The sequence below is a fragment of the Salminus brasiliensis genome, chromosome 15 (genome assembly GCF_030463535.1).
Source record: "Salminus brasiliensis chromosome 15, fSalBra1.hap2, whole genome shotgun sequence".
Taxonomy (NCBI): Eukaryota; Metazoa; Chordata; class Actinopteri; order Characiformes; family Bryconidae; genus Salminus; species Salminus brasiliensis.
Window position 1 is genome coordinate 16,741,614 of NC_132892.1, and position 26,896 is coordinate 16,768,509.

The following is a 26,896-nucleotide window of genomic DNA, read 5'->3' on the forward strand; positions in this document are numbered from 1 at the left end:
TCCACTGTCCCAGGTTTTAGATGTTACAGTTACCCACACAGGTCTGATTTTGGTGGTGGTGTAGATGCAATTTATGATACATTTCTGATGAAAAGCTAGATTTTGTCTGTTCCATCTACAACACTGTTTAGCTGTCTTTCTGTCCCTCTTCAATTTTGTCTGTCCATGTGCAACTCTGAGGCTGGCTGGCTGTCCATCTGACTATGAAACAACAATTCTGGCTAGCTCTCTATCCAAGAGAAACTGAGTTTTGTTTTTTTGTTTGTTTTTTTGTTTGTTTGTTTTGCTTTTTTTGCACATTTAGTTTCTTGATATATATATATATATATATATATATATATATATATATATATATATATATATATATATATATATATAGACTTTCTTTTTTCTCATCCAGGTTTTCAGGAGCCCATGATCCCATCCCTCTATGAAGGTGGATTTGGCCCAGTCATCTGCAAATGTGTGTGGTTGTCTCCATCTGGAACTGTGGCTGGTGTGATTCAGTGTGATTCAGGTGGGTGATCATTCAGTTTCTATACATGTATTGACTGATATATTTTTTTAATCATACAGTTTCCCAGGATCCCATGACTGACTCCCTCTCTGAAGGTGGAAACGACTAACAAAGGTCATTCCATCTGCATCTCCATTTTCAACTATATATAGCTAAATACAGCTATACAGTGTGTGCAGAATTATTAGACCGGTTGTATTTAAGAGGATTCTTTTGAACAACAACTATGTTCTCAATCAACCCAAAAGACTCATAAATATCAAAGCTTAATATTTTTGGAAGTTGGAGTGTTTTTTTTTTTTTGTTTTTTTTTTTTTAGATTTGGGAGATCTTGGGAGGATATCTGTTTGTGCAGGTAACTATTACTGTGCAGAATTATTAGGCAACTTAATAAAAAACAAATATATACCCATCTCACTTGTTTTTAACCAGGTAAACCAATATAACAACACACAATTTAGAAATAAACATTTCTGACATTCAAAAACAAAACCAAAAACAAATCAGTGACCAATATAGCCACCTTTCTTTACAATGACACTCAGAAGTCTTCCATCTATAGATTCTGTCAGTTGCTTGATCTGTTTACGATCAACATTGCGTGCAGCAGACACCATAGCCTCCCAGACACTGTTCAGAGAGGTGTACTGTTTTCTCTCCCTGTAGATCTCACATTTTATGAGGGACCACAGGTTCTCTATGGGGTTCAGATCAGGATGACTGAAGCCGTGGATGACTCCTGAGGTGCGTGCGCTACTGAGGACCCGCGACTCGGCCTTCAGAGTGGGTGACAAGGCGGCCCTGAGGAAAGCAAGAGCCAAATTGTTACGAGCCATCCGAGAGGCAAAGCACACACCCCCAGAGAATCCACAGCCACTTCAAGGACACGGGTGACATGCGGCGCATGTGGCAGGGCATCCAGGAAATCACAAACTACAGGACAATGCCACCGTCCTGTGACAGTGATGCCTTCCTCCCCGATGCCCTGAATGACTTTAATGCACGGTTTGAGGCACAGAACAATACGTCGGTGAGAAAGATCACGCCCAAGCCGGACGAGCAGGTGTTGTGCCTGACTGCAGTGGACGTGAGGAAAACTCTGCGCAGAGTCAACCCATGGAAAGCTGCAGGACCAGACAACATCCCCGGCAGAGTGCTCTGAGAGTGTGCAGACCAGTTGACAGATGTTCTTACGGACATCTTCAACGTGTCCTTGCGCAGCTCCACTGTCCCAACGTGCCTCAAGACCACCACCATCGTCCCCGTGCCGAAGAAGACTCTGCAACAGCTTCTTCCCCCAAGCCATCAGACTTCTCAACTCAACTCAACTTCTGAACTGATGTCTTTTCTGTTACATGCACATTCTCTCTCTCTCCCCAACCATTTACCCCAGATAAAAGGGGAAGCATTTTTGCACAAAGCATTTGCACTAATAACTTACTACCTCACTGGACTCTATTTATTACACATTGCACAAATTTGCACACTACTGGCAATTATTTATTATTCTCTGTCTGCACTTGTGTTTTGTATGCACTGTCTATGTTGCACCATGGTCCTGGAGGAACGTTGTTTCGTTTCACTGTGTACTCTGTATGTAGTTGAAATGACAATAAACCCCACTTGACTTGACTTGAGGTGAACAAGGGGGCCATGTCATCATTCTTCTTTTAGACCCTTACTGGCCAGCCATGCTGTGGAGTATTTGGATGCATGTGATGGAGCCATTGTCCTGCATGAAAATCATGTTTTCCTTGAACGACTTCTTTCTGTACCACTGCTTGAAGGTGTCTTCCAGAAACTGACAGTAGGTCTGGGAGTTGAGCTTCACTCCATCCTCAACCCGAAAAGGTCCCACAAGTTCATCTTTGATGATACCAGCCCATGGCCAGATGGATTCAGCCTCGGGCCCATGCATCTGGCCCATCAAGAGTCACTCGCATTTCATCAGTCCATAAAAACTTGAAAATAAATAAATAAATAAAAATCAGTCTTTCAGCCTTCCTTACCTTGGCCATGTCCCTGAGTTTCGCACATCTTGTGCTTTTTGATACTCCAGTAACGTTGCAGCTCTGAAATATGGCAAAACTGGTGGCAAATGGCATCTTGGCAGCTTCACGCTTGATTTCTCAATTCATGGGCAGTTATTTTGCGCCTTTTTTTTTTTTAACACATTTCTTGCGACCCTGTTGGCTATTTGCCATGAAACGCTTGATTGTTCGGTAATCACGCTTCAAATGTTTGGCAATTTCAAGACTGCTGCATCCCTCTGCAAGACCTCTAAATTTTTGACTTTTCAGAGTCTGTCAAATCTCTCTTCTGACCCATTTTGCCAAAGGAAAGGAAGTTGTCTAATAATTAAGCACACCTTATATAGGGTGTTGATGTCATTAGACCACACCCCTTCTCAGAGATGCACATCACCTGATTTACTTGATTGGTAGTTGGCTTTCAAGCCTATAGAGCTTGGAGTAGGACAACATGTATAAAAAGGATGATGTGATCAAAATACTCATTTGCTTAATAATTCTGCACACAGTGTATTCTGTCCATCTTCAACTGTGTGAGGCTGACTGTTCATAAACAGCTTTGATACAGGTAAGTGATCATTCAGTTTCTATACTGTATTGACTTTTTTCTCTTTTTTGTCGTACAGTTTCCCAGGATCCCATTACCGACTCCCTCACTGAAGGTGGTCTAACCAAGGTCTTTACATCTGCATCTCCATTTAAAACTGCTGACTGGCTGGCTGGTATTCTGTCCATCTTCAACTGTGTGAGGCTGACTGTTCGCAAACAGCTGTGATACAGGTAAGTGATCATTCAGTACATGTACTGACTTTTTTTTCTTTTTTGTCATACAGTTTCCCAAGATTCTATTACCGACTCCCTCTCTGAAGGTGGACTATCAAGGGTCTAGGGTCTGACCGTTTGTGAACAGCTTTGATACAGGTAAGTGATTATTCAGGTTCTATACATGTATTGACTTTTTTTTTTTTTTTTTTTTTTTTATTCGTACAATTTCCCAGGATCCCGTGAAGGTGGAAACGACTAACAAGGATTTTTCCATCTGCATCTCCATTCCCTACTATGACTGGCTGGCTGGTATTCTGTCCACCTTCAACTGTGTGAGGCTGACTGTTTGTAAACAGCTGTTATACAGGTAAGTGATCATTCAGTTTCTATACACGTATTGACTTTTTTTTTTTTTTTTTTTTTTTTTTTTTCGTACAATTTCCCAGGATCCCGTGAAGGTGGAAACGACTAACAAGGATTTCTCCATCTGCATCTCTATTCTCTACTATGACTGGCTGGCATGTATTCTGTCCATCTTGAACTGTGTGAGTCTGACTGTTCGTAATAGCTTTGATACAGGTAAGTGATCATTCAGTTTCTATACATGTATTGACTTTTTTTTCTTTTTTGTCATACAATTTCCCAGGATCCCGTGACCGACTCCCTCTATGAAGGTGGACAATCAAGGGTCTAGGGTCTGACTGTTCGTAAACAGCTGTGATACTGGTAAGTGATCATTCAGTACATATACTGACTTTTTAGTGATCATTCAGTTTCTATACACGTATTGACTTTTTTTTCTTTTTTATCGTACAGTTTCCCAGGATTCTATCACCGACTCCCTCTCTGAAGGTGCACTATCAAGGGTCTAGGGTCTGACTGTTCGTAAACAGCTTTGATACAAGTAAGTGATTATTCAGTTTCTATACACGTATTGACTTTTTTTTTTCTTTTTTGTCGTACAGTTTCCCAGGATCCCGTGGCCGACTCCCTCACTGAAGGTGGACTAACAAGGGTCTTTACATCTGCATCTTCATTTACAACTGTGACTGGCTGGCTGGTATTCTGTCCATCTTCAACTGTGTGAGGCTGACTGTCCGTAAACAGCTGTTATACAGGTAAGTGATTATTCAGTTTCTATACATGTATTGACTTTTTTTTTATTTTTTGTCGTACAGTTTCCCAGGATTCTATTACCGACTCCCTCTCTGAAGGTGGACTATCAAGGGTCTAGGGTCTGAGTGTTCGTGAACAGCTGTGATACAGGTAAGTGATCATTCAGTACATATACTGACTTTTTAGTGATCATTCAGTTTCTATACACGTATTGACTTTTTTTCATTTTTGTCGCACAGTTTCCCAGGATTCTATTACCGACTCCCTCTCTGAAGGTGCACTATCAAGGGTCTAGGGCCTGACTGTTCGTGAACAGCTGTGATACAGGTAAGTGAACATTCAGTTTCTATACACGTATTGACTTTTTTATTTTCTTTTTTGTCATACAGTTTCCCAGGATCCCGTGACCGACTCCCTCTCTGAAGGTGGAAACGACTAACAAGGATTTCTCCATCTGCATCTCCATTCTCTACTATGACTGGCTGGCAGGTATTCTGTCCATCTTCATCTGTGTGAGGCTGACTGTTTGTAAACAGCTGTTATACAGGTAAGTGATCATTCAGTTTCTATACACGTATTGACTTTTTTTTTTTTTTTCTTTTTTGTCGTACAGTTTCCCAGGATGCTGTGAAGGTGGAAACGACTAACAAGGATTTCTCCATCTGCATCTCCATTCTCTACTATGACTGGCTGGCAGGTATTCTGTCCATCTTGAACTGTGTGAGTCTGACTGTTCGTAATAGCTTTGATACAGGTAAGTGATCATTCAGTACATGTATTGACTTTTTTTTTCTTTTTTGTTGTACAGTTTCGCAGGATCCCATTACCGACTCCCTCTATGAAGGTGGACAATCAAGGGTCTAGGGTCTGACTGTTGGTAAACAACTGTGATACTGGTAAGTGATTATTCAGTACATATACTGACTTTTTTTTTCTTTTTTGACGTACAGTTTCCCAGGATTCCATTACTGACTCCCTCTCTGAAGGTGGACTATCAAGGGTCTAGGGTCTGACTGTTGGTAAACAGCTGTGATACTGGTAAGTGATTATTCAGTACATGTATTGACTTTTTTTTTCTTTTTTCTTGCACAGTTTCGCAGGATCTTGTTACCGACTCCCTCTCTGAAGGTGGACTATCAAGGGTCTAGGGTCTGAGTGTTCGTGAACAGCTGTGATACAGGTAAGTGATTATTCAGTACATATACTGACTTTTTTTTCTTTTTTCTTGCACAGTTTCGCAGGATCTTGTTACCGACTCCCTCTCTGAAGGTGGACTATCAAGGGTCTAGGGTCTGAGTGTTCGTGAACAGCTGTGATACAGGTAAGTGATCATGTACATGTATATACATCTATGAAGGTGGACAATCAAGGGTCTAGGGTCTAACTGTTCGTAAACAGCTGTGATACAGGTAAGTGATCATTCAGTTTCTATACACGTATTGACTTTTTTTCTTTTTTGTCGTACAGTTTCCCAGGATTCCAATACCGACTCCCTCTCTGAAGGTGGACTATCAAGGGTCTAGGGTCTGAGTGTTCGTAAACAGCTGTGATACAGGTAAGTGATCATTCAGTACATGTATTGACTTTTTTTTTTCTTTTTTGTCGTAGAGTTTCGCAGGATCCCATTACCGACTCCCTCTATGAAGGTGGACAATCAAGGGTCTAGGGTCTGACTGTTGGTAAACAGCTGTGATACTGGTAAGTGATTATTCAGTACATATACTAACTTTTTTTTTCTTTTTTGTTGTACAGTTTCGCAGGATCCTGTTACCGACTCCCTCTATGAAGGTGGACAATCAAGAGTCTAGGGTCTGACTGTTGGTAAACAGCTGTGATACTGGTAAGTGATTATTCAGTACATATACTAACTTTTTTTTCTTTTTTGTTGTACAGTTTTGCAGGATCCTGTTACCGACTCCCTCTATGAAGGTGGACTATCAAGGGTCTAGGGTCTGACTGTTCGTAAACAGCTGTTATACAGGTAAGTGATCATTCAGTTTATATACATGTATTGACTTTTTTTTCTTTTTTGTCATAGAATTTCCCAGGATCCCGTGACCGACTCCCTCTATGAAGGTGGACAATCAAGGGTCTAGGGTCTAACTGTTCGTAAACAGCTGTGATACAGGTAAGTGATCATTCAGTTTCTATACACGTTTTGACTTTTTTTCTTTTTTGTCGTACAGTTTCCCAGGATTCCATTACCGACTCCCTTTATGAAGGTGGACAATCAAGGGTCTAAGGTCTAACTTTTGGTAAACAGCTGTGATACTGGTAAGTGATTATTCAGTACATATACTGACTTTTTTTTCTTTTTTCTTGTACAGTTTCGCAGGATCTTGTTACAGACTCCCTCTCTGAAGGTGGACTATCAAGGGTCTAGGGTCTGAGTGTTCGTGAACAGCTGTGATACAGGTAAGTGATCATTCAGTACATGTATTGACTTTTTTTTTCTTTTTTGTCGTACAGTTTCGCAGGATCCCATTACCGACTCCCTCTATGAAGGTGGACAATGAAGGGTCTAGGGTCTGACTGTTGGTAAACAGCTGTGATACTGGTAAGTGATTATTCAGTACATATACTAACTTTTTTTTTTCTTTTTTGTTGTACAGTTTTGCAGGATCCTTTTACCGACTCCATCTATGAAGGTGGACTATCAAGGGTCTAGGGTCTGACTGTTTGTGAACAGCTTTGATACAGGTAAGTGATTATTCAGGTTTTATACATGTATTGACTTTTTTTTTTTTTTTTTCGTACAGTTTCCCAGGATGCTGTAATGGTGGAAACGACTAACAAGGATTTCTCCATCTGCATCTCCATTCTCTACTATGACTGACTGGCAGGTATTCTGTCCATCTTGAACTGTGTGAGGCTGACTGTCCGTAAACAGCTGTTATACAGGTAAGTGATCATTCAGTTTCTATACACGTATTGACTTTTTTTTTTTTTTTGTCGTACAATTTCCCAGGATCCCGTGACCGACTCCCTCTATGAAGGTGGACAATCAAGGGTCTAGGGTCTTACTGTTGGTAAACAGCTGTGATACTGGTAAGTGATCATTCAGTACATATACTGACTTTTTAGTGATCATTCAGTTTCTATACACGTATTGACTTTTTTATTTTCTTTTTTGTCGTACAGTTTCCCAGGATTCTATTACCGACTTTCTCTCTGAAGGTGGACTATCAAGGGTCTAGGGTCTGACTGTTTGTGAACAGCTTTGATACAGGTAAGTGATTATTCAGGTTCTATACATGTATTGACTTTTTTTTCTTTTTTGTCGTACAGTTTCCCAGGATCTCGTGACCGACTCCCTCTCTGAAGGTGGAAACGACTAACAAGGATTTCTCCATCTGCATCTCCATTCTCTACTATGACTGGCTGGCAGGTATTCTGTCCATCTTGAACTGTGTGAGTCTGACTGTTCGTAATAGCTTTGATACAGGTAAGTGATCATTCAGTTTCTATACATGTATTGACTTTTTTTCTTTTTTGTCGTTCAGTTTCCCAGGATTCTATTACCGACTCCCTCTATGAAGGTGGACAATCAAGGGTCTAAGGTCTAACTTTTGGTAAACAGCTGTGATACTGGTAAGTGATTATTCAGTACATATACTGACTTTTTTTTCTTTTTTCTTGTACAGTTTCGCAGGATCTTGTTACCGACTCCCTCTCTGAAGGTGGACTATCAAGGGTCTAGGGTCTGAGTGTTCGTGAACAGCTGTGATACAGGTAAGTGATCATTCAGTACATGTATTGACTTTTTTTTTCTTTTTTGTTGTACAGTTTCCCAGGATTCTATTACCGACTCCCTCTCTGAAGGTGCACTATCAAGGGTCTAGGGTCTGACTGTTCGTGACTGTCACCTCCAGAAGTTCTCTGATGACTCAGCGATCGTCTGCCTCATATCCAATGAGGAGGACAGCCAGTACAGAGAACTTATTCAGGACTTTGTGGACTGGTGTCTGCAGAACCATCTGCAGATAAACGCTGGAAAAACCAAAGAACTGGTGGTGGATTTCCGGAGGTGCAGACACCCCCCTCCATCAGTGAACATCCGCGGTATGAACATCGAGAGAGTGGACTCTTATAAATACCTGGGTGTTCATCTGAACAACAAACTGGACTGGTCAGTCAACACTGCGGCTCTCTACAAGAAAGGCCAGAGCAGACTCTACCTGCTGAGGAGATTGAGGTCCTTTGGAGTGCAGGGAGCGCTCCTGAGGACGTTCTTCGACACAGTGGTGGCATCTGCCATCTTTTATGGAGTGGTCTGCTGGGGCAGTAGCATCTCGACGGCAGATAAGAAGAGACTGGACAAACTCATAAAGAGGGCCGGCTCTGTCCTAGGGTGCTTCTTAGACCCAGTGCAGGTGGTGGGAGACAGGAGAATGACAACCAAGCTGGCATCCATGCTGGAGAACAGCTCCCACCCCATGCATGAGACTCTGGCAGCGCTGGGCAGCTCCTTTAGCGACAGGCTGCTTCACCCCAAGTGTGTGAAGGAGAGGTATCGCAGGTCCTTCCTTCCTGCTGCCGTCAGACTGCACAACCAACACTGCTCCCAGCGGACCACATACACACACACTTAACTACACACACATGTTCATGTCAGGGAATACTATGTGCAATATCCCACCCCCATGTGCAATTAAGAGTCTTTTGCTGTAAATAATATTGTTTATTGCTTTTTTAATTCTTATCTATATTGTGTGTGTATATAGTGTAAATTATTTATTTATCTAATTTTTTCAGTACATGTATTGACTTTTTTTTTCTTTTTTGTTGTACAGTTTCGCAGGATCCCATTACCGACTCCCTCTATGAAGGTGGACAATCAAGGGTCTAGGGTCTGACTGTTGGTAAACAGCTGTGATACTGGTAAGTGATTATTCAGTACATATACTGACTTTTTTTTTTCTTTTTTGTCGTACAGTTTCCCAGGATTCCATTACTGACTCCCTCTCTGAAGGTGGACTATCAAGGGTCTAGGGTCTGAGTGTTCTAAACAGCTGTGATACAGGTGAGTGATCATTCAGTACATGTATTGACTTTTTTTTTTCTTTTTTGTTGTACAGTTTCGCAGGATCCCATTACCGACTCCCTTTATGAAGGTGGACAATCAAGGGTCTAAGGTCTAACTTTTGATAAACAGCTGTGATACTGGTAAGTGATTATTCAGTACATATACTGACTTTTTTTTCTTTTTTCTTGTACAGTTTCGCAGGATCTTGTTACCGACTCCCTTTATGAAGGTGGACAATCAAGGGTCTAAGGTCTAACTTTTGATAAACAGCTGTGATACAGGTAAGTGATCATTCAGTACATGTATTGACTTTTTTTTTTCTTTTTTGTCGTAGAGTTTCGCAGGATCCCATTACCGACTCCCTCTATGAAGGTGGACAATCAAGGGTCTAGGGTATGACTGTTGGTAAACAGCTGTGATACTGGTAAGTGATCATTCAGTACATGTATTGACTTTTTTTTCTTTTTTGTCGTACAGTTTCCTAGGATCCCGTGACCGACTCCCTCTCTGAAGGTGGAAACGAATAACAAGAGTCTATCCATTTTATTCTCACTTTACAACTCTATATAGGTAAATACAGCTATATTCTGTCCATACTCAGCTGTGTGAGGCTGAATGTTCGTAAACAGCTATTATACAGGTAAGTGATCATTTAGTACATGTATTGACTTTTTTTTTCTTTTGTGATGTACAGTTTCCCAGGATCCCGTGACCGACTCCCTCTCTGAAGGTGGAAACGACTAACAAGGATTTTTCCATCTGCATCTCCATTCTCTACTATGACTGGCTGGCTGGTATTCTGTCCATCTTGAACTGTGTGAGGCTGACTGTCCATAAACAGCTGTTATACAGGTAAGTGATCATTCAGTTTCTATACATGTATTAACTTTTTTTCCTTTTTTGTCGTACAGTTTCCCAGGATTCTATTACCGACTCCCTCTCTGAAGGTGCACTATCAAGGGCCTAGGGTCTGACTGTTGGTAAACAGCTGGGATACAGGTAAGTGATCATTCAGTTTCTATACACGTATTGACTTTTTTTTTTTCTTTTTTGTCGTACAGTTTCCCAGGATCCTGTGAAGGTGGAAACGACTAACAAGGATTTCTCCATCTGCATCTCCATTCTCTACTATGACTGGCTGGCAGGTATTCTGTCCATCTTGAACTGTGTGAGTCTGACTGTTCGTAATAGCTTTGATACAGGTAAGTGATCATTCAGTTTCTATACATGTATTGACTTTTTTTTTCTTTTTTGTCGTACAGTTTTGCAGGATTCCATTACCGACTCCCTCTATGAAGGTGGACAATCAAGGGTCTAAGGTCTGACTGTTGGTAAACAGCTGGGATACTGGTAAGTGATTATTCAGTACATATACTGACTTTTTTTTCTTTTTTGTTGTACTGTTTCGCAGGATCCTGTTACCGACTCCCTCTATGAAGGTGGACAATCAAGGGTCTAGGGTCTGAGTGTTTGTGAACAGCTGTGATACTGGTACGTGATCATTCAGTACATATACTGACTTTTTTTTCTTTTTTGTCATACAATTTCCAAGGATCCCATTACCGACTCCCCCTCTGAAGGTGGACTATCAAGAGTCTAGAGTCTGACTGTTCGTGAACAGCTGTGATACAGGTAAGTGATTGTTCAGTTTCTATACATGTATTGACTTTTTTTTTTCTTTTTGTCGTACAGTTTCCCAGGATTCTATTACCGACTCCTTCTATGAAGGTGGACTATTAAGGGTCTAGGGTCTGACTGTTCGTAAACAGCTGTGATACTGGTAAGTGATCATTCAGTACATGTATTGACTTTTTTTTTCTTTTTTGTCGTACAGTTTCCCAGGATCCCGTGACCGACTTCCTCTCTGAAGGTGGACTAACCAAGGTCTTTACATTTGCATCTCCATTTACAACTGTGACTGGCTGGCTGGTATTCTATCCATCTTCAACTGTGTGAGGCTGTTCGTAAACAGCTATGATACAGGTAAGTGATCATTCAGTTTCTATACTCGTATTGACTTTTTTTTCTTTTTTTGTCATACAATTTCCCAGGATCCCGTGACCGACTCCCTCTATGAAGGTGGACAATCAAGGGTTTAGGGTCTGACTGTTGGTAAACAGCTGTGATACTGGTAAGTGATCATTCAGTACATATACTGACTTTTTAATGATCATTCAGTTTCTATACACGTATTGACTTTTTTTTCTTTTTTGTCATACAGTTTCCCAGGATTCTATTACCGACTCCCTCTCTGAAGGTGCACTATCAAGGGTCTAGGGTCTGACTGTTCATGAACAGCTGTGATATAGGTAAGTGATCATTCAGGTTTCTATACACGTATTGACTTTTTTTCTTTTTTGTCGTACAGTTTCCTAGGATCCCGTGACCGACTCCCTCTCTGAAGGTGGAAACGACTAACAAGGATTTCTCCATCTGCATCTCCATTCTCTACTATGACTGGCTGGCAGGTATTCTGTCCATCTTGAACTGTGTGAGTCTGACTGTTCGTAATAGCTTTGATACAGGTAAGTGATCATTCAGTTTCTATACATGTATTGACTTTTTTTCTTTTTTGTCGTTCAGTTTCCTAGGATCCCGTGACTGACTCCCTCTCTGAAGGTGGAAACGACTAACAAGAGTCTATCCATTTTCTTCTCACTTCACAACTCTATATAGGTAAATACAGCTATATTCTGTCCATCTTCAGCTGTGTGAGGCTGAATGTTCATAAACAGCTGTTATACAGGTAAGTGATCGTTCAGTACATGTTTTTTTTTCTTTTTTGTTGTACAGTTTCGCAGGATCCTGTGACCGACTCCCTCTCTGAAGTTGGACAATCAAGGGTCTAGGGTCTGACTGTTGGTAAACAGCTGTGATACTGGTAAGTGATCATTCAGTACATATACTGACTTTTTAGTGATCATTCAGTTTCTATACACGTATTGACTTTTTTTTCATTTTTGTCGTACAGTTTCCCAGGATTCTATAATCGACTCCCTCTCTGAAGGTGCACTATCAAGGGTCTAGGGTCTGACTGTTCGTGAACAGCTGTGATACAGGTAAGTGATCATGTACATGTATATACATCTATGAAGGTGGACAATCAAGGGTCTAGGGTCTAACTGTTCGTAAACAGCTGTGATACAGGTAAGTGATCATTCAGTTTCTATACACGTATTGACTTTTTTTATTTTTTGTCATACAGTTTCCCAGGATTCCAATACCGACTCCCTCTCTGAAGGTGGACTATCAAGGGTCTAGGGTCTGAGTGTTCGTAAACAGCTGTTATACAGGTAAGTGATCATTCAGTACATGTATTGACTTTTTTTTTTCTTTTTTGTCGTACAGTTTCCCAGGATCTTGTTACCGACTCCCTCTCTGAAGGTGGACTATCAAGGGTCTAGGGTCTGAGTGTTCGTAAACAGCTGTTATACAGGTAAGTGATCATTCAGTACATGTATTGACTTTTTTTTTTCTTTTTTGTCGTACAGTTTCCCAGGATCTTGTTACCGACTCCCTCTCTGAAGGTGGACTATCAAGGGTCTAGGGTCTGAGTGTTCGTGAACAGCTGTGATACAGGTAAGTGATCATTCAGTACACGTATTGACTTTTTTTTTTCTTTTTTGTCGTAGAGTTTCGCAGGATCCCATTACCGACTCCCTCTATGAAGGTGGACAATCAAGGGTCTAGGGTCTGACTGTTGGTAAACAGCTGTGATACTGGTAAGTGATTATTCAGTACATATACTAACTTTTTTTTTCTTTTTTGTTGTACAGTTTCACAGGATCCTGTTACCGACGCCCTCTATGAAGGTGGACAATCAAGGGTCTAGGGTCTGACTATTGGTAAACAGCTGTGATACTGGTAAGTGATTATTCAGTACATATACTAACTTTTTTTTCTTTTTTGTTGTACAGTTTCGCAGGATCCCATTACCGACTCCCTCTATGAAGGTGGACAATCAAGGGTCTAGGGTCTGACTGTTGGTAAACAGCTGTGATACTGGTAAGTGATTATTCAGTACATATACTGACTTTTTTTTCTTTTTTGTCGTACAGTTTCGCTGGATCTTGTTACCGACTCCCTCTCTGAAGGTGGACTAACCAAGGTCTCTACATCTGCATCTCCATTTACAATTGTGACTGGCTGGCTGGTATTCTGTCCATCTTCAATTGTGTGAGGCTGACTGTTCGTAAATAGCTGTGACACAGGTAAGTGATCATACACTTTCTATACACGTATTGACTTTTTTTTTTCTTTTTGTCGTGCAGTTTCCCAGGATCCCGTGACCGACTCCCTCTCTGAAGGTGGAAACGACTAACAAGGATTTTTACATCTGCATCTCCATTCTCTACTATGACTGACTGGCTGGCAGGTATTCTGTCCATCTTGAACTGTGTGAGGCTGACTGTTCGTAAACAGCTGTTATATAGGTAAGTGATTGTTCAGTTTCTATACATGTATTGACTTTTTTTTTTTTTTTTTTTTTTGTTCTGCAGTTTCGCAAGATCCCATTACCGACTCCCTTTCTGAAGGTCGACTATCAAGGGTCTAGGGTCTGACTGTTCGTAAACAGCTGTGATACTGGTAAGTGATCATTCAGTTTCTATACACGTATCGACTTTTTTTTTCTTTTTTTTTTGTCGTACAATTTCCCAGGATCCTTTGACCGACTCCCTCTATGAAGGTGGACAATCAAGGTTCTAGGGTCTGACTGTTGGTAAACAGCTGTGATACTGGTAAGTGATCATTCAGTACATGTATTGACTTTTTTTTTTTTTTTTTGTCGTACACTTTCCCAGGATTCCATTATCAACTCCCTCTATGAAGGTGGACAATCAAGGGTCTAGGGTCTGACTGTTGGTAAACAGCTGTGATTCAGGTAAGTGATCATTCAGTTTCTATACACGTATTGACTTTTTTTCTTTTTTGTCGTACAGTTTCGAGGGATCCCATTACCGACTCCCTCTATGAAGGTGGACAATCAAGGGTCTAGGGTCTGACTGTTCGTAAACAGCTGTGATACAGGTAAGTGATCATTCAGTTTCTATACATGTATTGACTTTTTTTTCTTTTTTGTTGTACAGTTTCCCAGGATCCCGTGACCGACTCCCTCTCTGAAGGTGGAAACGACTAACAAGGATTTTTCCATCTGCATCTCCATTCTCTGCTATGACTCTCTGGCTGGTATTCTGTCCATCTTCAACTGTGTGAGGCTGACTGTTCGCAAACAGCTTTGTTACAGGTAAGTGATCATTCAGTTTCTATACATGTATTGACTTTTTTTTTCTTTTTTGTCGTACAGTTTCCCAGGATCCAGTGACCGACTCCCTCTATGAAGGTGGACAATCAAGGGTCTAGGGTCTGACTGTTGGTAAACAGCTGTGATACGGGTAAGTGATTATTCAGTGCATATACTGACTTTATTTTCTTTTTTGTCGTACAGTTTCCCAGGATTCTATTACCGACTCCCTCTCTGAAGGTGCACTATCAAGGGTCTAGGGTCTGACTGTTGGTAAACAGCTTTGATACAAGTAAGTGATCATTCAGTTTCTATACACGTATTGACTTTTTTTTTCTTTTTTGTCGTACAGTTTCCCAGGATCCCGTGACCAACTCCCTCTCTGAAGGTGGAAACGACTAACAAGGATTTTTCCATCTGCATCTCCATTCCCTACTATGACTGGCTGGCTGGTATTCTGTCCACCTTCAACTGTGTGAGGCTGACTGTTTGTAAACAGCTGTTATACAGGTAAGTGATCATTGATTTTCTATACACGTTTTGACTTTTTCTTTTTTTTTTTTTTTTTTTGTCCTACAGTTTCCCAGGATCCCGTGAAGGTGGAAACGACTAACAAGGATTTTTCCATCTGCATCTCCATTCTCTACTATGACTGGCTGGCAGGTATTCTGTCCATCTTGAACTGTGTGAGTCTGACTGTTCGTAATAGCTTTGATACAGGTAAGTGATCATTCAGTTTCTATACATGTATTGACTTTTTTTCTTTTTTGTCGTACAGTTTCCCAGGATCCCGTGACCGACTCCCTCTCTGAAGGTGGAAACGAATAACAAGAGTCTATGCATTTGCTTCTCACTTCACAACTATATATAGGTAAATACAGCTATATTCTGTCCATCTTCAGCTGTGTGAGGCTGAATGTTCGTTAACAGCTGTTATACAGGTAAGTGATTGTTCAGTTTCTATACATGTATTGACTTTTTTTTTTCTTTTTTGTCGTACAGTTTCGCAGGATCCCATTACCGACTCCCTCTATGAAGGTGGACAATCAAGGGTCTAGGGTCTGACTGTTCATAAAAAGCTGTGATACTGGTAAGTGATCATTCAGTACATGTATTGACTTTTTTTTTCTTTTATGTCGTACAGTTTCCCAGGATCCCGTGACCGACTCCCTCTCTGAAGGTGGAAACGACTAACAAGGATTTTTCCATCTGCATCTCCATTCTCTACTATGACTGGCTGGCTGGTATTCTGTCCATCTTCAACTGTGTGCGGCTGACTGTTCGTAAATAGCTGTGATACAGGTAAGTGATTATTCAGTTTCTATACATGTATTTAATTTTTTTTCTTTTTTGTCATACAATTTCCCAGGATCCCGTGACCGACTCCCTCTCTGAAGGTGCACTATCAAGGGCCTAGGGTCTGACTGTTCGTAAACAGCTGTGATACAGGTAAGTGATCATTCAGTTTCTATACACGTATTGACTTTTTTTTTTTCTTTTTTGTCGTACAGTTTCCCAGGATCCTGTGAAGGTGGAAACGACTAACAAGGATTTCTCCATCTGCATCTCCATTCTCTACTATGACTGGCTGGCAGGTATTCTGTCCATCTTGAACTGTGTGAGTCTGACTGTTCGTAATAGCTTTGATACAGGTAAGTGATCATTCAGTTTCTATTCATGTATTGACTTTTTTTTCTTTTTTGTCGTACACTTTCCCAGGATTCCATTATCAACTCCCTCTATGAAGGTTGACAATCAAGGGTCTAGGGTCTGACTGTTCGTAAACAGCTGTGATACAGGTAAGTGATCATTCAGTTTCTATACACGTATTGACCCTTTTTCTTTTTTGTTGTACTGTTTCGCAGGATCCTGTTACCGACTCCCTCTATGAAGGTGGACAATCAAGGGTCTAGGGTCTGAGTGTTTGTGAACAGCTGTGATACAGGTAAGTGATCATTCAGTACATGTATTGACTTTTTTTTTCTTTTTTGTCATACAATTTCCAAGGATCCCATTACCGACTCCCCCTCTGAAGGTGGACTATCAAGAGTCTAGAGTCTGACTGTTCATGAAGAGCTGTGATACAGGTAAGTGATTATTCAGTTTCTATACACGTATCGACTTTTTTTTCTTTTTAGTTGTACAGTTTCCCAGGATCCCGTGACCAACTCCCTCTCTGAAGGTGGACAATCAAGGTTCTAGGGTCTGACTGTTGGTAAACAGCTGTGATACTGGTAAGTGATCATTCAGTACATATACTGACTTTTTAGTGATCATTCAGTTTCTATAGACGTATTGACTTTTTTTTTCTTTTTTGTCGTACAATTTCCCAGGATTCTATTACCGACTCCCTCTCTGAAGGTGCACTATCAAGGGTCTAGGGTCTGACTGTTCGTAAACAGCTTTGATACAAGTAAGTGATTATTCAGTTTCTATACACGTATTGAGTATTTTTCTTTCTTCTCATACAATTTCCCAGGATCCTATTACCGACTCCTTCTATGAAGGTGGACTATTAAGGGTCTAGGGTCTGACTGTTCGTAAAAAGCTGTGATACTGGTAAGTGATTATTCAGTGCATATACTGACTTTATTTTCTTTTTTTGTCGTACAGTTTCCCAGGATCCCATTACCGACTCCCTCTATGAAGGTGGACAATCAAGGGTCTAGGGTCTGACTGTTGGTAAACAGCTTTGATACAAGTAAGTGATCATTCAGCTTCTATACACGTATTGACGTTTTTTTTCTTTTTTGTCGTACAGTTTCCCAGGATCCCGTGACCAACTCCCTCTCTGAAGGTGGAAACGACTAACAAGGATTTTTCCATCTGCATCTCCATTCCCTACTATGACTGGCTGGCTGGTATTCTGTCCACCTTCAACTGTGTGAGGCTGACTGTTTGTAAACAGCTGTTATACAGGTAAGTGATCATTTATTTTCTATACACGTATTGACTTTTTCTTTTTTTCTTTTTTTTTGTCGTACAGTTTCCCAGGATCCCGTGAAGGTGGAAACGACTAACAAGGATTTCTCCATCTGCATCTCCATTCTCTACTATGACTGGCTGGCTGGTATTCTGTCCACCTTCAACTGTGTGAGGCTGACTGTTTGTAAACAGCTGTTATACAGGTAAGTGATCATTTATTTTCTATACACGTATTGACTTTTTCTTTTTTTCTTTTTTTTTGTCGTACAGTTTCCCAGGATCCCGTGAAGGTGGAAACGACTAACAAGGATTTCTCCATCTGCATCTCCATTCTCTACTATGACTGGCTGGCAGGTATTCTGTCCATCTTGAACTGTGTGAGTCTGACTGTTCGTAATAGCTTTGATACAGGTAAGTGATCATTCAGTTTCTATACATGTATTGACTTTTTTTCTTTTTTGTCGTTCAGTTTCCTCGGATCCCGTGACCGACTCCCTCTCTGAAGGTGGAAACGACTAACAAGAGTCTATCCATTTTCTTCTCACTTCACAACTCTATATAGGTAAATACAGCTATATTCTGTCCATCCTCAGCTGTGTGAGGCTGAATGTTCGTAAACAGCTATTATACAGGTAAGTGATTGTTCAGTTTCTATACATGTATTGACTTTTTTTTTTTCTTTTTGTCGTACAGTTTCCCAGGATTCCATTATCAACTCCCTCTATGAAGGTGGACAATCAAGGGTCTAGGGTCTGACTGTTGGTAAACAGCTGTGATACAGGTAAGTGATTATTCAGTACATATACTGACTTTTTTTTCTTTTTTATTGTACAGTTTCGCAGGATCCTGTTACCGACTCCCTCTATGAAGGTGGACAATCAAGGGTCTAGGGTCTGAGTGTTTGTGAACAGCTGTGATACAGGTAAGTGTTCATTCAGTTTCTATACATGTATTGACTTTTTAACTTTTTTGTTGTACAGTTTCCCAGGATCCCGTGACCGACTCCCTCTCTGAAGGTGGAAACCACTAACAAGGATTTTTCCATCTGCATCTCCATTCTCTACTATGACTCTCTGGCTGGTATTCTGTCCATCTTCAACTGTGTGAGGCTGACTGTTTGCAAACAGCTTTGATACAGGTAAGTGATCATTCAGTTTCTATACACGTATGGACTTTTTTTCTTTCTTGTCATACAATTTCCCAGGATCCCATTTCCGACTCCCTCTATGAAGGTGGACTATTAAGGGTCTAGGGTCTGACTGTTCGTAAACAGCTGTGATACTGGTAAGTGATCATTCAGTACATGTATTGACTTTTTTTTTCTTTTTTGTCGTACAGTTTCCCAGGATCCCGTGACCGACTCCCTCTATGAAGGTGGACAATCAAGGGTCTAGGGTCTGACTGTTGGTAAACAGCTGTGATACTGGTAAGTGATCATTCAGTACATATACTGACTTTTTAGTGATCATTCAGTTTCTATACACGTATTGACTTTTTTTTCTTTTTTGTCGTACAGTTTCCCAGGATTCTATTACCGACTCCCTCTCTGAAGGTGCACTATCAAGGGTCTAGGGTCTGACTGTTTGTGAACAGCTGTGATACAGGTAAGTGATCATTCAGTTTCTATACACGTATTGACTTTTTTTTTTTCTTTTTTGTCGCACAGTTTTCCAGGATCCCGTGACCGACTCCCTCACTGAAGGTGGACTAAAGAAGGGTCTTTACATCTGTATCTCCATTTACAACTGTTACTGGCTGGCTGGTATTCTGTCCATCTTGAACTGTTTGAGGCTGACTGTTCGTAAACCGCTGTTATATAGGTAAGTGAATGGTCAGTTTCTATACACGTATTGACTTTTTTTCTTTTTTGTCGTACAGTTTCCCAGGATACTGTGACCGACTCCCTCTATGAAGGTGGACAATCAAGGGTCTAGGGTCTGACTGTTGGTAAACAGCTTTGATACAGGTAAGTGATCATTCAGTTTCTATACAAGTATTGACTTTTTTTCTTTTTTGTCGTACAGTTTCCCAGGATCCCGTGACCGACTCCCTCTCTGAAGGTGGAAACGAATAACAAGAGTCTATGCATTTGCTTCTCACTTCACAACTATATATAGGTAAATACAGCTATGTTCTGTCCATTTTCAGCTGTGTGAGGCTGAATGTTCGTAAACAGCTGTTATACAGGTAAGTGAATATTTAGTTTCTATACATGTATTGACTTTTTTTCTTTTCTGTCATGCAGTTTCCCAGGATCCCGTGATCGACTCCCTCACTGAAGGTGGACTAACAAGGGTCTTTACATCTGCATCTCCCTTTACAACTGTGACTGGCTGGCTGGTATTCTGTCCATCTTCAATTGTGTGAGGCTGACTGTTCATAAACAGTTGTTATACAGGTAGGTGATCATTCATTTCTATACACGTATTGAATTCTTTTTTCTTTTTTGTCGTACTATTTCCATAGGATCCCATTACCGACTCCCCTTCTGAAGGTGGACTATCAAGGGTCTAGGGTCTGACTGTTGGTAAACAGCTGTGATACTGGTAAGTGATTATTCAGTACATGTACTGACTTCTTTTTTGACGTACAGTTTTGCAGGATCCTGTTACCGACATCCTCTCTGAAGGTGCACTATCAAGGGTCTAGGGTCTGAATGTTCGTAAACAGCTTTGATACAAGTAAGTGATTATTCAGTTTCTATACACGTATTGACTTTTTTTCTTTTTTGTCATACAGTTTCCCAGGATTCTATTACCGACTTCCTCTCTGAAGGTGGACTATCAAGGGTCTAGGGTCTGACTGTTGGTAAACAGCTGTGATACTGGTAAGTGATTATTTAGTACATATACTGACTTTATTTTCTTTTTTGTCATACAATTTCCCAGGATCCCGTGACCGACTCCCTCTCTGAAAGTGGACTAACCAAGGTCTTTACATTTGCATCTCCATTTACAACTGTGACTGGCTGGCTGGTATTCTGTCCATCTTCAACTGTGTGAGGCTGACTGTCCGTAAACAGCTGTTATACAGGTAAGTGATCATTCAGTTTCTATACACGTATTGACTTTTTTTTCTTTTTTTTTTGTCGTACAATTTCCCAGGATCCTGTGACCGACTCCCTCTATGAAAGTGGACAATCAAGGGTCTAGGGTCTGACTGTTGGTAAACAGCTGTGATACTGGTAAGTGATCATTCAGTACATATACTTACTTTTTAGTGATCATTCAGTTTCTATACACGTATTGACTTTTTTTTCTTTTTTGTCGTACAGTTTCCCAGGATTCTATTACCGACTCCCTCTCTGAAGGTGCACTATCAAGGGTCTAGGGTCTGACTGTTCGTAAACAGCTTTGATACAAGTAAGTGATTATTCAGTTTCTATACACGTATTGACTTTTTTTCTTTCTTCTCATTCAATTTCCCAGGATCCCATTACTGACTCCTTCTATGAAGGTGGACTATTAAGGGTCTAGGGTCTGACTGTTCGTAAACAGCTGTGATACTGGTAAGTGATTATTCAGTTTCTATACACGTATTGACTTTTTTTTTTTCTTTTTTTGTCATACAATTTCCCAGGATCCCGTGACCGACTCCCTCTATGAAGGTGGACAATCAAGGGTCTAGGGTCTGACTGTTCATGAACAGCTGTGATACAGGTAAGTGATCATTCAGTTTCTATACACGTATTGAATTTTTTTTTCTTTTTTGTCGTACTATTTCCATAGGATCCCATTACCGACTCCCCTTCTGAAGGTGGACTATCAAGGGTCTAGGGTCTGACTGTTGGTAAACAGCTTTGATACAAGTAAGTGATTATTCAGTTTCTATACACGTATTGACTTTTTTCTTTTTTGTCGTACAGTTTTGCAGGATCCTGTTACTGACATCCTCTCTGAAGGTGCACTATCAAGCGTCTAGGGTCTGAATGTTCGTAAACAGCTTTGATACAAGTAAGTGATTATTCAGTTTCTATACACGTATTGACTTTTTTTCTTTTTTGTCATACAAATTCCCAGGATCCTATTACCGATTCCCCCTCTGAAGGTGGACTATCAAGGGTCTAGGGTCTGACTGTTGGTAAACAGCTGTGATACAGGTAAGTGATCATTCAGTAAATGTATTGACTTTTTTTTTCTTTTTCGTCGTACAGTTTCGCAGGATTCCATTACCGACTCCGTCTATGAAGGTGGACAATCAAGGGTCTAGTGTCTGACTGTTGGTAAACAGCTGTGATACAGGTAAGTGATCATTCAGTACATATACTGACTTTTTTTTTTTTTTTTGTCGTACAGTTTCCCAGGATCCCGTGACCGACTCCCTCTCTGAAGGTGGAAACGACTAACAAGGATTTCTCCATTCTCTACTATGACTGGTTGGCTGGCATTCTTTCCGTCTTCAACTGTGTGAGGCTGACTGTTCGTAAACAGCTGTGATACTGGTAAGTGATCATTCAGTACATCAGTACTTTCTTTTTTGTCATACAGTTTCCCAGGATCCCATTTCCGACTCCCTCTCTGAAGGTGGAAACGACTAACAAGAGTCTATCTATTTGCTTCTCACTTCACAACTATATATAGGTAAATACAGCTATGTTCTGTCCATCTTCAGCTGTGTGAGGCTGAATGTTCGTAAACAGCTGTTATACAGGTAAGTGATTATTCAGTTTCTATACATGTATTGACTTTTTTTCTTTTCTGTCATGCAGTTTCCCAGGATCCCGTGATCGACTCCCTCACTGAAGGTGGACTAACAAGGGTCTTTACATCTGCATCTCCCTTTACAACTGTGACTGGCTGGCTGGTATTCTTTCCATCTTCAACTGTGTGAGGCTGACTGTTCATAAACAGTTGTTATACAGGTAGGTGATCATTCAGTTTCTATACACGTATTGAATTTTTTTTTCTTTTTTGTCGTACTATTTCCATAGGATCCCATTACCGACTCCCCTTCTGAAGGTGGACTATCAAGGGTCTAGGGTCTGACTGTTGGTAAACAGCTTTGATACAAGTAAGTGATTATTCAGTTTCTATACACGTATTGACTTTTTTCTTTTTTGTCGTACAGTTTTGCAGGATCCTGTTACCGACATCCTCTCTGAAGGTGCACTATCAAGGGTCTAGGGTCTGAATGTTCGTAAACAGCTTTGATACAAGTAAGTGATTATTCAGTTTCTATACACGTATTGACTTTTTTTCTTTTTTGTCATACAAATTCCCAGGATCCTATTACCGATTCCCCCTCTGAAGGTGGACTATCAAGGGTCTAGGGTCTGACTGTTCGTAAACAGCTGTGATACATGTAAGTGATTATTCAGTTTCTATACACGTATTGACTTTTTTTCTTTTTTGTCATACAAATTCCCAGGATCCTATTACCGATTCCCCCTCTGAAGGTGGACTATCAAGGGTCTAGGGTCTGACTGTTCGTAAACAGCTGTGATACTGGTAAGTGATCATTCAGTACATGTATTGACTTTCTTTTTTCTTTTTTGTCGTACAGTTTCCCAGGATCCCGTGACCGACTCCCTCTCTGAAGGTGGAAAAGACTAACAATTTCTCCATTTCTCCATCTGCATCTCCATTCTCTACTATGACTGGCTGGCAGGTATTCTGTCCATCTTGAACTGTGTGAGGCTGACTGTTCGTAAACAGCTGTTATATAGGTAAGTTATTATTCAGTTTCTATACACGTATTGACTTTTTTTCTTTATTGTCGTACAGTTTCCCAGGATCCCGTGACCGACTCCCTCACTGAAGGTGGACTAAACAAGGGTCTTTACATCTGCATCTCCATTCTCTACTATGACTGGCTGGCAGGTATTCTGTCCATCTTGAACTGTGTGAGGCTGACTGTTCGTCAACAGCTGTTATATAGGTAAGTGATTATTCAGTTTCTATACATGTATTGACTTTTTTTTTTCTTTTTTGTCATACAGTTTCCCAGGATCCCGTGACCGACTCCCTTTCTGAAGGTGGAAACGACTAACAAGGATTTCTCCATTCTCTACTATGACTGGCTGGCTGGTATTCTGTCCGTCTTCAACTGTGTGAGGCTGACTGTTTGTAAACAGCTGTGATACTGGTAAGTGATCATTCAGTACATGTATTGACTTTTTTTTTTTCTTTTTTGTCGTACAGTTTCGCAGGATCCCATTACCGACTCCCTCTCTGAAGGTGGACTATCAAGGGTCTAGGGACTGACTGTTCGTGAACAGCTTTGATACAGGTAAGTGATCATTCAGTTTCTATACACGTATTGACTTTTTTTCTTTATTGTCGTACACTTTCCCAGGATCCCGTGACCGACTCCCTCACTGAAGATGGAAACGACTAACAAGGATTTCTCCTTTCTCTACTATGACTGGCTGTCTGGTATTCTGTCCGTCTTGAACTGTGTGATGCTGACTGTTCGTAAACAGCTGTTATACAGGTAAGTGATTATTCAGTTTCTATACACTTATTGACTTTTTTTTCTTTTGTCGTACAGATTCCCAGGAATCCGCCACCGACTCCCTCTCTGAAGGTGGACAATCAAGGGTCTAGGGTCTGACTGTTGGTAAACAGCTGTGATACTGGTAAGTGATTATTCAGTACATATACTGACTTTTTTTTTCTTTTTTGTCATACAGTTTCGCAGGATCCTGTGACCGACTCTCTCTCTGAAGGTGGAAACGACTAACAAGGATTTTTCCATTCTCTCTTATGACCGGCTGGCTGGTATTCTGTCCATCTTCAACTGTGTAAGGCTGACTGTTCGTCAACAGCTGTTATATAGGTAAGTGATTATTCAGTTTCTATACACGTATTGACTTTTTTTTCTTTGTTGTCATACAATTTCCCAGGATCCCGTGACCGACTCCCTCTATGAAGGTGGACAATCAAGGGTCTAGGGTCTGACTTTTGATAAACAGCTGTGATACTGGTAAGTGATCATTCAGTACATGTATTGACTTTTTTTTTCTTTTTTGTCATACAATTTCCCAGGATCCCGTGACTGACTCCCTCTCTGAAGCTGGACTAACCAAGGTCTTTACATCTGCATCTCCATTTACAACTGTGACTGGCTGGCTTGTATTCTGTCCATCTTCAACTGTGTGAGGCTGACTGTCCGTAAACAGCTGTGATACAGGTAAGTGATTATTCAGTTTCTATGCATGTATTGACTTTTTTTTCTTTTTTGTCAGACAGTTTCCCAGGATCACGTGACCGACTCCCTCACTGAAGGTGGACTAAGAAGGGTCTTTTCGTCTGCATTTCCAGGGGGGGGGGGGTTCACAGCAAAAACTTTTTAGAAGGGTTACAGCAGGACTGGGTAGGCAAAAGCAGCCAAACACAAATGCACTCGCACCAGCAGACAGCAGGGGGCAGCTCAACACATGGGGAAGAGAGAAGAAATGAAAGAAAAACTAAAAATAATGAAGAAAAGGTTTAGGTTTATATATGAATTTGAACAGTATTGTAACACCGCTGTTTCTTACAGAGTGGGATTGGACTTTGCTAAAAAAAAAAAAAAAAACAAGTAAAAAAGCCAGCACAGTTCACAGAACAGCTCATGATCCAAAGCAGACCACATCCTCTGTTAAACACGGCGGATGTACTATGATGGCTTGAGCATGCATGGCTGCCAGTGGCACTGGATCACTAAAGCTTATTGATGATGTGACACAGGACAGAAGCAGCCGGATGAGTTCTGAGGTATTCCGAGACATACAGTGTGCTCAAATCCAGCCAAATGCAGCCAAACTGACTGGTCAGCGTTTCATAATACAGATGGACAATGACCCAAAACATAAAGTCAAAACAACCCAGGAGTTTATTAAAGCAAAGAAGTGGAATATTCTTGAATGGCCAAGTCAGTCACCTGATCTCAACCCAACTGAGCTCGCATTTCACTTGTTAACGACTAAACTTCAGACAGAAAGGCCCACAAACACACAGCAACTGGAAACCGCTGCAGTAATGGCCTGATAGATCATTAAAAAGGAGGAGAAACAGCATCTGGTGATATCCATGAGTTCAAGACTTCAGGTGTAGCAGACTGGGGGGAAAAAAAAGTTTTTATAAATATTTTATAAATAAAAGTTTTTATAAATAAATATTTTTATTTTATTTTTCTTTATTTCATTTGTTTGGATTACATTTAGGCTGGTTTAAACCTCAGTATAATTATCATTCTACTGTTATTAGTTTGGACTAAGGCTAATAGGTCATTTTCGTTTCTCCCAGTAGAGGCGCTTTTAGGCATCAGTGGTAAAGGACCTCTAGCCTCTGGCTCGGTTAGTGGTTCAGAATAAAGCTTTTGCCACAGGCTGATGACTCATTAACCTGTGTGCTGGTTTCTTCCTCGTCATGTAGAGGAATGGAAATGTCCCTACATACATTTTAGTGGTGAATCTATACTCTAATACGTTGATGAAGCCTTGTGCCATGTCTTAGTCCAAGTTAAATGTGTTTTGGTTAAGTTATATCGAGTGAATGAGAAGATGGAAAATATGTTAGCCATTTAGCTTAGCATAGGGGCATGTTCTAATCTGAGAATCCCACTCTTAGTACTTTTATATGTTCTGTAATCCAGTGTTTTTACTAAAAAAATTCTAAAACATTTGATACAACATAAGTTTAAAAGTTTAAAGAAGTGTATTTCCATTATTTTGAGCTTCTTTAACAGCAGCATTTTCTCTTTATCTTAAGCAGTAGCTCAGCTGCATAGCTTGGTACAGTCAGAGGTGCAGTGAAGTTCTTTGGACTGTGTGTTTTGTGTTCAATTCTGTTCCAAGTGTTTGTGTCTAGTATTATATATGTCAGCCACAAAATCTAAAAGGAGCTTTATATTGGAAAGCTGGTTTATTTTCTATAAATATGTTATGATAAAATAACCATTATGCTCAATTTATCTTACCTCAGCTAAACATCAGTGAAGACTTTACTAATCCACTCAGCCAACATGTAGATAAAGAGTACATGTACATAACATTTTTAACATGTTTAAACATCTGGACATTTGAGTATTGAGAGATGGAGGTAATGTAACTCATAAAACTGAAGAAATATCTTTAAAAAACATTTCTAAAATGTAATTAATAGAAATGCAATTTCCCTGACAAGTTAAGACTCCTCCACATTTATTACTACTTAAAATAACTAAAATCAGCTAAATCAGGAGCAGCGCATCAGCTATAGATGATTAGAGCACGGTTAGAGAGGATTCTGGAGAAGCATGTCTTATTTAAACCTCAGACATTTAGTTTGGTTTGCTTACAAGTAGAAACCTAT